The sequence below is a fragment of the Bos indicus genome, chromosome 21, assembly GCF_029378745.1.
Source record: "Bos indicus isolate NIAB-ARS_2022 breed Sahiwal x Tharparkar chromosome 21, NIAB-ARS_B.indTharparkar_mat_pri_1.0, whole genome shotgun sequence".
NCBI lineage: Eukaryota > Metazoa > Chordata > Mammalia > Artiodactyla > Bovidae > Bos > Bos indicus.
In genome coordinates this window covers 65,723,232-65,738,408 of record NC_091780.1, presented here as the reverse complement: position 1 = coordinate 65,738,408, position 15,177 = coordinate 65,723,232, and positions in this window count along the sequence as shown.

Here is a 15,177-nt window from a genome sequence, read left to right as displayed (position 1 = left end):
CAGGGGCATGATGAACATGCAGGCTTCAGGGGACAGGGGGTGCCCCATCTGGACCAGCAAGCGTGCTGGGGGCCGGAAGGGCAAGAAGGCAAGGTGTGAGGTCTGTGAGTTCTGCATGACAGTTCTGCTCCAGGGTATAGGGCTGAGGTGGCATGAAATGAGAAGACCAGGAAACAGCAAGGAGATGGACAGGGAGAAATAAACTCTGCAGTGCAAACATGGGCCGATGTGTCCCATGGTGCAAATGTGGGCCACACCACTTCTAGCAAAGTCTGAATTGTGCAGTGCACAAGCTGCTCAACTGCACACGCTGGCCCTTTGTAGGAGCAGGATGTGCCACTCACGTGGCTGTGAATTCTGGAGAACAGTACTGTGAGCTGGGCCCCCTAACAGCTGGGCGCTGCTGTGTAGGAAGGGGGCTCAAGATGGCTGAGAAGGCAGTACGGTGCACAAGAGGGGCCTTGAAGGAGAAATTTCTCCAGGGAGTGAACAAGGAGCCACAGGGCTGGTGGACAAGGCCAGCTGCTCAGCTGCAGCCAAACCAGGGAGGTGAGAGCAAGGGCAGCTTCCCCAGCAGTCCCAGGGACAGCAGCAGCATGCGCTTAGGGCCACGCCCAGAGCTGGACCCAGCAGTGCCGGTCTCGGCTGGACAGATGGGGAGGCTCCAGCAGGTTGAATGCTCACCCAAAGGTGGAGCCAGGGTTAGGACCCAGGCGTGGACAAGGCCAGCGTCTTTCTAGACCTCAGGCAGCTCTCATGTCCGAGTCGAGTGCCCAGTCCACTTGCAACTGCTGACCGTGGGATGGATGGGGCCTGCTGAGGTCTCCGGCAAGAATAGAGAAATCAAGTCAGTCTTAATTAAGTCCCACACAGGGACGGGGGGTCCAGAGGGGCCGCACCACCTGCCTGCAGCCCTCATTGTACACAGCTAATCCCGTCCAGGTGTCTGCTGGCAGCCCCTGATCAATTAGTCACTGCGATTGAAGCTGAGTGTAATTAATTATTCAATTTTGAGCTGTTCCAGCTTAATGCGTCTGAAATGACATCATGCATCCTGGGTGTTCTGCAGGCGGGTACAAAAGGCAAACAGGTCTGAACAAAGCCCCCCGTGCACCTGACTCGCTCTGAATGGGCACTAATCCTCTGACACCCAGAATGCCTGCTCACCTCCAGGCCTGCCGCCTGCACCACTGCTCTGAGCAGGTGCCCAGTCCTCCACACCGGAGCCCCCACAACTTACAGCGTGTTCTGTCACCATCCCATCTCCCCAACCCCACTGGGCGCCTGGCTCTGGGGCTGCCATCGCATCTCCAACTGCACTGGGAGCAACCCCCACCTTTTTGTCCCGTCTCCCCTGCCCCATCCGAGGCAGAGAAGGAAGCCTGGGGCCCCGCTGCCCCCGGGGAGATGGACAGGCCCTTTGTGGGGGCTGCAGCTTGCTTCTGATCAGCGCTTTCTCCCCTGCACAGGGCCCCATCTGCCTCGGAGGTGCAGTCAAGGGCTGCAAACAGTGGGCAGGAGGCCTTCCTCCCCTCGAGGGGAGGTGGTGGACCCCTTGAGCCCCGCTGACCTGCACCGCTGAGGTTAGAGGGCCTCCAGGTGCCTCTCCTGCCCTGTGCACCGCCCCCCAGCTCCTCTCCACTAGACCATTCACAGATCTGGACCCTAGCATGAGCATCCCCCAAAGTGACAGTGTTCCTGCTACAATAGTCCCTGGCTCCCAATCACCATGGTCAAGTGCAAACCCTCAGCCTGGCTGCAAGGCCTCTGGATTGCCACCCTGCTCCCCTCCCTGCCCTCCTTCTCCTCATACACAGGCACCCTCGCTGCTGGACGCTGGGGCCTAGCACAGCCTTCCCAGGCCCCCAGCACCCCTACCTCTGCCTCCTCAGCAAGCCCCCTTCTTCCCTCTGTCTCTCCGGGCCAGCCGCAGGCCCTCCCAACGGCGCCTCTTATCTCAGCGCAGCTACGCATGTGTTTACACGGCAGCTCCAAGGGGCAGAGACCTCTCTCCCTTGGCTGTGCTTTCCAGGCATCCAGCACAGCGCTTAGCACACAATGGACCCTCCAGAAATGTTTGTTGAACTCATGAAAGAAGAAATTATTAAACCGGCCAAATTGAACTCATTCTCTCCCCTCTTCCTCCCGGCCAACGAGGGAGGCCTCGCACCCTGCATCTGAGATAATGGTGTCATTATCAGACACTCAGCCCACCCCACCACAGGGTGGGCCATTTCACCCTCTCCTCTTGTCACTGCCCAGGGCCATTGTATCTATCTGGGCTGCCTCAAAAGAGACCCCCCAGTCCTTCATTTTCCCCTCCCCTACCCCCTGGCCTAGCTCAGGACTCATGGTTTCTGCCCAGCCTCCACCCTGGGGGCCCTGCCTCCAGTGTCCTCCAACCTCCAAGAGGGCCCCCAACTGGACTTTCCGAAGTTCAAACTGGACATGAACTTCTGTGCTCTAAAATGCCAGGTGTCTGGCACAATTTTTACAATTAATGGATATTGTCCATTTGTATAAAGACAATAGGCAATTTGATAAAGTTGGATTTTACATATATAATAAGTTTTATAAATATAATTAAGTGTGTAGCTGGCAAATGAGAATAAACAACATATTCTTCAAAACAAAAGTTACGTGTAAAAGATGGTTATTTTGAGACGTTAGTCTGCCATCTTCTTGGTCTACCAGCTTTCTAAATAAAGTCATTATTCCTTGCCTCAATTAAAAAAAAAAAAGCAATAATATAAAATAAAATGCTAGATGTACACCCAAAGGAATTGAAAGCAGGGACTTAAATAGGTATTTGTAAACCCATGCTGACATCGTCCACCATAGTCAAAATGTGGAAATCAAGTGTCCTTCAATGGGCAAAAGGGAAAGCAAAGTGTGAGCTGTACATACCATGAAACAGTACTGTCTTCAAAAGGAACTCTGATACCTGCTGTAACATAGGTGAACTTTGAGGGCATTGTACTCAGCAAAATGGGCATGAAAGGTCAAATTCCATGGGATTCCATTTACACGAGGTTCCTGGAGAAGTCAGATTCACAGCGACAGAAAGCAGAAGGGTGGGTGCTGGGGGCTGGGGGAACAGGAAGTGAGTCCTCCATGGGTGCAGAGCCTGGGTTTGGGAAGACGAGAAAGTTCCGACAGACGGACGGTGGTGATGTTGTACAACGATGTGACTGTACTGAAAGCCGCTGAACCATAGATTTCAAAGTGGTTACGAGCACACTTTTTTTCATATTATTTATTTTTAATTGAAAGATAATTGCTTCACAGCATTGCGCTGGTTTCTGCCATACATCCACATGGATCAGTCATAGGTATACATATATCCCTCCCTCTTGAACCTCCCTCTCACCTCCCACCCCATCCCCCCACCAGGCTATCCCAGAGCATAAGACTGAGCTCCCTGAGTCATACATCAAACTCTTACCAGCTATCTATTTTACATACGGCAATGTATGTGTTCCCGTGTTACCTTCTCCATTCATCCTGCCCTCTCCTTCCCCCGCTGTGTGCACACGTCTGTCCTCCGTGTCTGCATCTCCACTGCTGCCCTGCAAATACGTTCATTAGTACCATCTTTCTAGATTCCAAAGCATATGGGTTAATGTACAATATAAAATGGCAATTTTTAAAGATTTGATTTACCTTTTTTTGGCTGCACGGGGTCTTTGTTGCTGCGGGTGGGCTGCTCTCTGATGTGCGTCATGGGCTCTAGAGTGCTAACCCAGTCATTGTGACACACAAGCTCAGTTTCTTCACAGCACGTGGACTCTCCCCAGACCAGGGATCAAACCTGTGTCCATTGGCAGTCAGATTCTTAACCACTGGGCCACCAGGGAAGTACCAAAATGGCAGTTTCTTTGTTATACATATTTATTTTGCTGCATTTTTAAAAAATCTTTAACAAATAAAGATTTTTTAAATGCTCACTTGCATCATTTCCTCGGAGCTCCCCCTACCAGCCCTGCACAGCCTCCCCTGTCAGGCCTCCACCTCTGCCCTGAGTCCTCTGCCCTGGCCTGCATGCTATTCCCCATCTGTTCACCAGTCTCTCGTCAAGTTCCCTACCTCTGCCCAGGCTGTTCTACTGGCCCCCCTGCAACCTACGTATGACTTCCCTGCTTTTATTACTTCATGTTCCCCAGAACTCACACACCCACCCTGCCGAGCCTCACAAGGGGAGGTGGTCAAGTGAACCAGAGATGGAAAGCGTGGCCCTGTAACGCCCCCCGAGCAACAGCCCCCCATGGCCATGGGCTCTGGGCAGTGGGATGGTGGTCCTGAAGTTGGAAGGAGCCAGCGGAGACCCCCAGGCCCAGGCCACACACACCCCACCCGACGGGCCACCCATTCCCAGGGTCCCTCCAGGGAAGAGGGAGTGTCTTACATCACCCAGAAAAGAAAACGGAAAAAAAGAAAGAAAAAAGAAGTAACAAAAGGCTCTCGGGCTGGTTGGTCCCACCCCATGTCCCTGACTTGTTGCTCCTTTGTTCAGAGTGAGAGCCACCTTGGGGTCAGATGGACGGAGCCTCAGTTTCCCTCTTTGTAAAGTGGGGGCTGCACATCCGCCGTGACAGAGGGCAGTAACAGCAACGGCTACAGCGTGCCAGGCTCTGTCCCCGGCGAGCGCCGTGGAGCACGACGGGCTCCGGCCCCAAGGAAGCCCACACCGCTTGGGGTCCCGGGCAGAGACCGAAAGGAGGCAAGCAGCTTCAGGATGAATTCTGCCTCGAAATCAGTGAAGAGCCACGGGAGGGCCATTTCAGCAGGCATTTGGACACACTCACTCAACAAGCGTCCACTGAGAGATACGGACTCCGTGTCCCTGGACACAGCCCAAGGGGCTGCTGGAGGAGGTGGTCCCGCCTCACACGTGGATGAGTGCGTTGCATCCGCCCTGGCAGCCACACGACAGGGCCCATGGGTGTGGGAGAGCACAGGGCATGATTCACTTTTGGAAAAAACACACACACAAGTGAGCTGTGGGTTCAACTGATTCACAGGGTCAGACTTGGGAATGTGGTTACCTGGGGCAGACGAGAGGCGGTGGGTTGTTTGCCCTTAGGCAGAGCACGGGAGGGCCTACGAGGTGCAGAAGTGTACCTGAGCTGGGATGCGCTGCGCAGTGTGTTCATTTTGAGAAGAGGCATCGGCGCACTTAAATACGCGCCTGTTTTGGTGTGTATATTATGCTTTAATAAAAAGAAGGAAGAGGAGCTTTACGTCTGTTTTGTATTTGAAAGCTCCTAGTTTGCAACTGTTGTTTTTGTGCATAAGAAACTCTTATTAAATACTAGCAAAGAAAAGAGAAGAAGGAAGAAAAGCAGAAGGGAGGGAAGGAGAGGGGAGAAGAGGGAAGAGGACCTCTAGCCACAAGCATAGGCCCTTCAGAAAGCCTGGCTGAGGCTGAGGGCAGCGGGAGGTCTTTCTCGGGAGGGGACACTGAAACTTTGCCTGAATCTTGGAGAAGAGCAGGGAAAAGAGGGTGAGCTGCCAGGGAGGCCCAGCTCTCTGGAGGGTGCTGGAAGGGGCTGGTGTGGCCCACAGAGCAGAGTCTTTTTGCTGGAAGCCTCTAATTAAGTAGGGTTTGCCGATAACATCCGATCCAACAATCCCACTCCTGGGCATATATCCAGAGAAAATCATAATTCAAAAACAGGTCCGCACCCCTACGTTCAAAGTAGCCCTATTTACCATGCCTGGGACACAGATGCAGCACAAGTGTCCGTCAGTGAATGGATGGATGGCGAAGTGGCACAGATACGTGGTAGAACATTATTCAGCCATAAAAAAAGAATGAAATAATGCTATTTGCAGAACCATAGATGGATCTAGAGATTATCATGCGAAGTGAAGTAAACCCGAGAAAGACAAATACTGTACGGTATCACTTATATGTGAAACCTTAAAAAGAAAACACCACAGATGAATTGATTTACAAAACAGAAACAGACTCAGACACAGAAAAGAAACTTATAGCTACCAGAGAAAGTAGGAGGGGGATAAATTTGGAGGTTGAGATTAACATAGACACACTGCTGTCTGTAAAACAGATAAACAGCAAGGACCTAGTGTATAGCACAGGGAGCTATACTCAATATCTTATAATAACTTATAATGGAAGAGGATATTAAAAAGTTATATATATATAATAATTTGTGTATGTGTGCTAAGTCGCTTCAGTCGTGTCCAACTCTTTGCGACCCCGTGGACTGTAGCCTGCCAGGCTCCTCTGTCCATGGGTTTCTCCAAGCAAGAATACTGGAGTAGGTTGCCATGCTCCCCTCCAGGGGATCTTCCTGACCCAGAGATAGAACCCATGTCTCCTGTGGCTCCTGCATTGGCAGTCAGGTTCTTTACCTCTAACACCACCTGGTAAGTATCAGTTCAGTTCAGTCGCTCAGTCGTGTCCGACTCTTTGTGACCCCATAAATCGCAGCACGCCAGGCCTCCCTGTCCATCACCAACTCCCAGGGTTCACTCAGACTCACGTCCATTGAGTCAGTGATGCCATCCAGCCATCTCATCCTCTGTCGTCCCCTTCTCCTCCTGCCCTCAATCCCTCCCAGTATCAGAGTCTTTTCCAATGAGTCAACTCTTCGCATGAGGTGGCCAAAGTAATGGAGTTTCAGCTTTAGCATCGTTCCTTCCAAAGAAATCCCAGGGCTTATCTCTTTCAGAATGGACAGGTTGGATTGCCTTGCAGTCCAAGGGATTCTCAAGAGTCTTCTCCAACACCACAGTTCAAAAGCATCAATTCTTCGGCGCTCAGCCTTCTTCACAGTCCAACTCTCACATCCATACATGACCACAGGAAAAACCATAGCCTTGACTAGACGGACCTTTGTTGGCAAAGTAATGTCTCTGCTTTTGAATATGCTATCTAGGTTGGTCATAACTTTCCTTCCAAGGAGTAAGCATCTTTTAATTTCATGGCCGCAGTCACCATCTGCAGTGATTTTGGAGCCCCCCAAAATAAAGTCTGACACTGTTTCCACTGTTTCCCCATCTATTTCCCATGAAGTGATGGGACCGGATGTATGTATATATATACACACACAGAACTGAGAGCTTCCCAGGTGGCTCAGAGGTAAGGAATCCACCTGCAAGGCAGGAGCCACAGGAGACGTGGGTTCGATCATTGGCTTGGGAAGATCCGCTGGAGGAGGGCAAGGCAACCCACAGCAGTATTCTTGCCTGGAGAATCCCAGGGACAGCGGAGCCTGGCAGGCTACAGTCCATGGGGTCACAAAGAGTTGGACAGGACTAAACCAACTGAGCAGGGCTGACTGTCTGCTCCATATGGGGAGCAGGATTGACAGGTAGACTGCTGCGGTGGCCGGAGCCCTGGAGCTGGCCTTGGGTATGGCCTTGGCTGAGCAGAGGCAAAAGGGCAGGGAAAAAGAAGGCCAAGGTTCCAGGCTGAAACATCCTCTAGGCACAGGTGCCATGCTCCCAGGGAAGGAACATTCTGGCGTGGTCAAGTCTCACTTCCTCTGCCTGCGGCACGGTGGGGATGGGGTTCTGTGCCCAGGACCCCCGAATCTGGAAGCAGGGGGAGCAGCAGTGAGCATAGACCCTGCTGCTCGGTGCGGTCTGAGAGCGTCCGGGAGGGCCCAGGGCCAGCTTGCTGGCTCAAGGCGGCCCAGGGTGACGCTGGCCTGGCACCACTTCCCACACGGTCATGTCCAATCGCCATTGCGGCCTAGCTGATTAGCACAGTTAGCACCAGCCTCAGGGAGGAGGTGGACTTCAGAGCGCCAGAAATTAAGCCGAGACTTTGCAAGTTCATGCCTTCGCCTGTCCCAGCTAGCAACATGGGTCCTCGTGGGCAGAGCCGGGCCTTATCCAAACTTGGCTCAGATGCCTTTGTCTGTTGACTAAACCAGGGTCAGGAAAAGACAAAGCAACCCCTGGGGGGGGCGGGGCTTGATTCCTGCTCTCCAGCCCTCTCAGTGGGGCTCCCAGGGTCCCCACTCCCCCCAGAAGCAGTCCGGATAGGGAGCTTGGCTGCTGTGCATCCGGGAACACCAAGCCTGTGGCTTTCGAAGAAAGGAGTTTGGCCAACGCCTGTGGCAACAGCCTGACCACATGGCTTGGCCACAATGAGTCTGTCTGTGTGGGGTTCTCCAGGAATCGTCTGTCTGGGAGGATGTGGTCAGAGATGGAGGGAGGAGCTGGAAAGCCTGACTGCACAGTTCTGGGCTGTGGAGGACAAACCGAAGGGAATCGCGGACACTCACGTGGGTGGAGGGGAAGCCAGGACCAAGGATTATTTTTGCTTTCACTTTTTAATGACGAAAAGTGTGTAATGGCCCCAAAGGTTGGGAGAAGGCCAAACAAGCCTCCGTAGAACCTTCGCCCAGATTCAACAGCCTAAGGGTTTTCATGTTTGGAGGCCAGCTTGAAACCCAGGGCAGGACCAAGAGCATCCCCTGGCCCACGCGAGCAGACCCATCAGACACGCTTTTTCTACCCTGGTCAGCTCTCCGCAAGCAGCTTTCACAGCACCCCAAGCCTGTGCCCTTGGGAAGTCCTCTGTTCAGACAAGACCCTCTCTGACCCACCCAAATGGGCCCTCTGGAAAGTCCCTCCAAGCCTCCTGAGGTGGCCCCGGAACAGGTGGCACCGGAGGCCAGAGTTCCTTGGGCACCACGAGACTGCAGAGGCCACCTGATGCTGTCAGAGCCCAGGCACCCGTGATAAATGTGCTCAGCTCCGAAATAGGCTTCAAAGCGAGTGTCCCAGGCCGTCCCAAAGCCCCGCGCCCTGGGGCGATTGGGTTTCATGGTTTTCTCTTGCAGCCTTGGTTACGGGTTAGCATGAATCTTCTCACCCCTTAATTATAGTTCTGGCATTCAAAAAACACACCAACACCTCTCCCTCCCTTGGCACCCTCGCCTCATTCCTCCCTGCTCCCAAACGCTCCGAGAGCCTGAGATAATCCCCAGGCCGTTTAGGACCGGCCCTGTCCCCTGTCCCCAAGGCGCTGAGCGCACCCTCGCTGGCCCAGCCCTCTGGCTTGCCTTACAAGGAAACTGTGCCCGCCAGGAGACGCTACTTTGGGAAGAGTCGAGGGGACAGAAAATGTCAGGATCTTTTTTTATGCTCTGAGCCAAGCCATTCTAGGGGCTGCCGGGAACAGGCAGGTTCTGTACCCGAGACAACGTGAACACACGCTCGCTCCCCAGGGGGGCAGCAGGGGGTGGGGGTGGGGGTGGGGAAAGTAAGCCCGTGGCTTCTTTGCCCGGAGTCGAATGGAGCAAATTAAAACGTTGAGGAATTTTCCCCTTCCAACTGCAGATCTGTTTTAGGTCTGATGTCTGTCAACCAAATTAAACCGGATGGGAGGTAGCCTCAACTGTGTCTCCGGGTGGAGTGAAAGTCACAACCTTCGTGATGAGGACGGTGACCTTGTTCTGGGCTGCCTCCCTAGCTGATTGCATCTCCGGGGTGGGAAGCGCGCTCGACATCCAGCCCTCACGCCCCACCCCATGCCCCTGCCCATGCTTGGAGGGGACACAGCAGGAAAGTCACAGGAAACTCTGGGGTGACCGGAAGTCCTTTGGAGGCAAAGAGAGAGATGGCAGGGGAAACCATGAAGCCCACAGAGCGGTGTGGTGGGGAGGGATGCGCACAGCCTGCCTATTTCCAGGGACTGTGAGTTTGGCGTGGGTCTGCGTGGACTGGGCGTCTCTGCAGGCTGGGGGGAGGGGACAGGGTGATGCGCCCACCGCACGGGAGGGGACAGACGCACAAGGTCTTAACCTGCTCCACTGCCTCTGGGCTCCAAGCTGTCAGAGGAAAATGGACCATTTGGCAGTTTTCAGTTGGAGAATGGGAAGGACTCGGAGAAATGGAAAGATGGGTGCAGGCATCCCAGGGGGCTCGAGTGCTAATGCAGGAGACAGAGATGCAGGTTCGATCCCTGGGTCGGGAAGATTCCCTGGAGGAGGGCAATGGCAACCCAATCCAGTATTCTTGCCTGGAGAATCCCCATGGACAGAGGAGCCTGGTGGGCTACAGTCCACGCGGTCGCAAAGAGTCAGATCGGACGGAAGTGACCTAGCACGCACTCACAGAGGCAACCAGAGGTGCCAAGCTAGGAAGTGGACACGGCCGGGCAGCCAGGAGGGGCAGAAGGAGGGCCTGGGGTGGTACGAAGGCCCCAGCGGCTCAGACACCGCACAGGGTGCCTTTGAAGGCTCAGCCCCTGGACACTGTTTGAACGCATCAGACACAGTGCAAACTGCAGTGAATTTCCAACGCTGCCTCACCCTCCAGCCTTGCCTGGCATTCTCAATAAAATGGAAATCACTCCAGGAGAGGTGGGGAGCAGGTGAGGGAGAGGCACCCTAAGAGAAGGCTCCAGAGAACACACACCCTGGCCAGGAAACCCCCAAAGAGGCACTGAGACACCCCACACCAGCACCCTCATGCACTCCTCTGCCCGCTGGAGGGTCAAAGTTGCCCTGCTCTTGCTGCAAAGCAGCAGAGAAGGGAACCAAGGTGGCCTCTCCCTCAGGGATGTCCTGCACCCGTGACCCTGCCCCAGGTCCCCCCAAGTCCAAGCCCCCAGGGCCTGCTGGGTGTCCCTCCTCGGGCTGCAGTGAGCACAGGGGCGTTGGTGGGAGTGCACTCCACTCAGGAAAAAAAGATGTAGAACATTTCCAAGGGGCTTGGGCGTTCCAGTGCCAGCTGCCACCCTCTTCCTTCCCTCCAGCCCTGGGCTGGGCCCGCACGTAGGTCAGGCCATCCGCCACCCTTCCCTTGAGATCACTGCACAGAAGCGGTGGCATGTGCTGCCCCAGCACATGGCCGTAACCAGATCATCCAGGAGCCCCTGCCCTTCTCCCGCCTGGCCCCGCCGGCCCCCGAAAATAGCCTTGATGTATGTACGGCATCCTCTGGAACAGACCGACCCGATCATGTAGACATTCCTGGCGTCTCACATATGCGTGGTCATTATCAATACGGCAGGTGGGGCTCCCGGGGCTCATTCCTGGGGGGCCCCAGCTCAGCAGTGCATGTCTCCCGCGGCTGGGGGCTGAAGTCAGTGCCCGCGTGGGCCGGGGCTTGATGGATGGCCTTGGTCATGCTGACACGGGTAATTCTAGGCGAGGCATTGGGACAGGCAGGGGCCCGCGGCAGGCCTCGACCCCAGCCACCTCCTTTCATGGAGAGGGACACTGAGCCCAGAAAGGGGTAGAGCTGCACGGCAGTTGAGGGCCCCAGTGCCCCAATGCTAAGTCCATGGGCCCAACTCCAGGCTCAACAGAAGAAGAGGGGGCAGGGAGTCAGGGTGATCTGAGCACCACCGGCTGGGAAGAAAGTCTTATGCTCAGTTTGGCCCCTTGGGACATGCCTTCGGTCCCCGAGAACGGGCCCCAAAGAGGAAAAGAGGCTCAGAGTACAGGAGAGATGTTCCGACTATGCCCTCAGTGTGTCCTAGGGGGGCCTTGTTGCCTGCCGTGAGCCCCTCTTTCTATCTGGGAGCAGGCTGTCTGAACCCGGCCACTGTTAACTCTGGGGCCTGGACCACTCTGGGCTCCTGGCCGCCCCGTGCAGTGTGGGACTCCGAGCCCCACCTTGGCCCTCTCCTGCCTCGTGCCAGTAGCATCCAGCTGCCACAATCACAAATGTCTCAAGACTTTGTCCGGTGTCCCCCTGGGGCAGCTCGAGAGACGGGACTGTGCTTGGTTATCTCCCGGTCCCTGCCTGGCCTGAGAAAAGCGCCTGTCCTCCCTGCTGCCGACTCCCGTCCAGGCCCCATTGCGCCTGCAGGCTCTGGGGTCGAGTCACTTGACCTGACGGAAGCGAAGGCTGAGGCAGGTTCCAGCCTTGACGCTGGTCCCAAGGGAGTGGGGACTTGCTCACAGTGGGAGGAGAGGGCGGGTGGAGGGAATTGAGGGCAGAAAGCAGGCGCATGAAGGCAGAGAAATGACAAAGTGGGTGAGGGCGGATCGCTGTCCAGGGGTCCCAGACGGGATGTTCCTGGTGGGCACTGAGGAGGTGAGAAGGGAGCCGCGGAAGCAGGTTGAACAGGACAGTGTGCACCCTGCAAGGGTCTGGGCTGGGCAGGGGACCCTGGAGAGCTGGCCCTGGTCAGCTCCCACCTTCCAGGGGGGCTCTCTGACCTGCAGCTGGATCCATCCATGTTTCCTGGATGGAGTCTCCCCAGGGCACTGTCTTAGGGGGAACATCTATCCACTGGGTCCCTCAGGCCCAAGACTGGCCTTGGGAGGGCAGGGTCAGGCCAGCCTGGGGCCCCAGCTGAGCCTGTGGGAGCCCCTAGTCCCCATGCCCCCCGCTGCTTACTCTGGGGGGGTGCCCTCACTGTGGGTGGACTACAGACTGGAGGCCTGGGGTCCAAGGGATGCTGGTCAGCCCAGGGGAGAGCCAGGTGAGGGGGGAGAGATGCGGTGTCAAGGTTTCCCAGGCAGCTCCTGGGACGGCGTCTCGGGGGCGGCTGCCACAGAAAGCGGGGAGCAGGGCCAGGGAGCTGAGGGCAGTGCTGGGTCCCGGCCCAGAGCAGACAGCCCGGCGGGCTTCAGTGCCGGGATGCTGCCATCATGTGGAGGCCCAGCCCGGAATGCCCGCGAGCGAGAGGCACCCCCAGGCCCCCAATGGGACCCTCCCCTGGCCAGGATGCCTCTGGCCACAGGCTCCAGGTCTAACTGGGCCCAGATAGCCTTGGCAGAGGGGGCTGACTGGTCTGCTGCATCCAGGGTCCCCAGAGCCCTGCCAGGAGTCGGGAGGGCAGGTGGAGGGGGCACTGGGTTTAAATGGACACATCTACCCCAGGGCCATTCAGAGATGATTGACAGCGGGGCGGAGCCAGGAGGGCAGCCTGGCCTGGAGGCCAGACGCAGGCCTGGCTGGCTTGGTCTTGCAGCCCGTGGAGCTGCCCTGCCCTGTTTCCTGGCTCTTCCGGGAAGGATGCTCGCCCCTGGGGACACCGAATGCCTTCCCCCAAGGTGCAGGCCCTCAGCTTGGCCCCTCCCCTCCTGCAGCGCCCATCACAGGGACAGCGGGTTTTGAGGAGGAGATTCCTCTTGTTGGCCTCTGACCTGGCACGCTGTCTGAGCAGCCGCTTCTCCGCAGCAAGCCCCCTCCCATGCCTTGGTCCCCACCCGGGGTTGTCCGCCCCACCAGTGCCCCCCTCTCTCCCCGTCCCCTCCCACCATCCACCTCATTTAACACTGCAGCTGTTGGCTCAGTCGGGGTCCTACAGCAAGCAGACGTACCCTTGAGGAAAGGGACCCCTTAGGAAAGCGTGGAGAGAAATAAGGCGGGAGCCCGCCCTACCTGGGGTGTGACCCCGGGAGAGGGCTCCTCCCGGGTCCTAAGGGCCAGGAGGGAACCCCTCCAGGTCAGCCTCAGGAGGCTCCTCCGGGCCCTGGGGTCACAGAGCAGGGTGAGGAGAGAAGGGGTGGAGGAGGGCAGGCCCCCCCAATGTGGGTGTAAATCAGCGGGGGCGCCCTGAGTGCTTGGCGCCTGGGCTGATGCTTCTCCTGCAACAGCAGGCGTATCGACAAGCCCCGGAGCAGCCCTTCTCATCCAGGGTGGGCACTCTGGACAGAAGATGACCACAGCAGAAAGACAGTAGGCTGTGGATGGGAGGTGGCTGACACTCTGTCCTGGCCACCCTTCCTGGCCCTGCCGCCTGTTCCCTGCCCTGGGGCAGACCCCTGGACCCTGGGTCACTTGGTCTCCTGCCTCCTGTCCTGGGGGGGGAAGGCTCTTGGTGGAGGTGCCTGCTGGAGACAGGAGGGCAGGGTAGGGAGTCAGGGGTATTCTTTCCCTGTTCCTGGTCCAGCTCTCCAGCCTGTGGGGTGGAGTGTTCCCCCTTCCTGCAGGTGCTCATGCGTAGGGAGGTGCTACGACACCCCTGGATGGTCATCTCAGCATCTTGTGAATCGTGCCTCTATCTGCTCTCCTCGTCTGAAGCACTAAGCATGACAGCTCTGTGTCAGGACCCTGGTGACTTCCAAACACACACACCCACGCCTGTCCATCCCCAGACGTTTTCATTCCACGTCCCGCACGTCAGGCTCAACAACACGCAATTGCTGCCTTCACACCGGCTCTCCTGTCTTGCCACCAGCCCCCTCCCGCCGGTCCTGCACGTGGAAGCCGCCTCGGGCTCCCTCCTCGACCAGCTCCCCGGTCCCACCCAGATCTCAGCACAGCCCTGAAAACCGTCCATCAGAGCGTGTCGCGCCCCTGCGTCACCCCCTGGGGACAAAGTCCCAACTGGCTGGCAAGACCCTGCGTGATCTGGCTTCTGCAACCTGGTTCAATCTGGGTAGGCCCCTCTGTCCTCCTCCTGGGCTCACCTTGGGGGACGCCCCCTCTGGCCTCCTCTCCCGCCACCGCCCCCCCGCCCCGACTCTGCCGCCTCCTATCTTCCTCCTCCTCCTTGGAGACACCATTCTTCATGGCCTCCTGTTCCTTTCCTTCTCGAAGATTCTTTCCCTGTCCCTGCACTCAGGCCCCTCATGAGTCCCTGGCCTGTCCCTTCCCATCTCTCTGATGGAGCTGGGAAGAAAACCCACAGCCTGGCTGCAGGGTCCGTGAGGGTCCTGGAGCCCCACTTCTGGGCCACGCCTGTCCGGAGCCTGAAGGGTAATGGAAATTTCCTCCTTCACGAGAAGGTTCTGGATGAGCTCTGGAAGTGGCTGATTGCAAATTCAGGGAAATGTCTGCAGTGTCTCCTGGCAAGCCCAGCAGAGGGTGATTAAAATAAAACGACCTAATAAACACCCCCAGAAGCCTTTGCACACACATCCTTACAAGGGACGCTTAAGAAAATTAAGGGCTGAATTGATTTTTTTTTTTCTCCCCAGCAAGAAAGATTGGGCCACTTAATTTAGAGCTCTCCTTAATCTTGGACAAACTAGGTCTAATTTCTTCAAATTATTCCACATTTCACTAATTTTACACACACACCCCCTTTTTTTTTACTCAAGAGTGTCTAAGCAGAAGTACTCTGCACAATTTTAAAAGCCTGGGTGTAAAGCCTGTCTCATTTTGCTCTGACGTGAACAGAGCATCTGGGTGCTTGTTATTTGCAGCTGGGAGAGAAACCCTGGCAAGTGGGGCTGGGGGAGTTTCGGCCGCCCGCGCCCCCACCCGGCGCAGAGGCTCGCAGCGGGG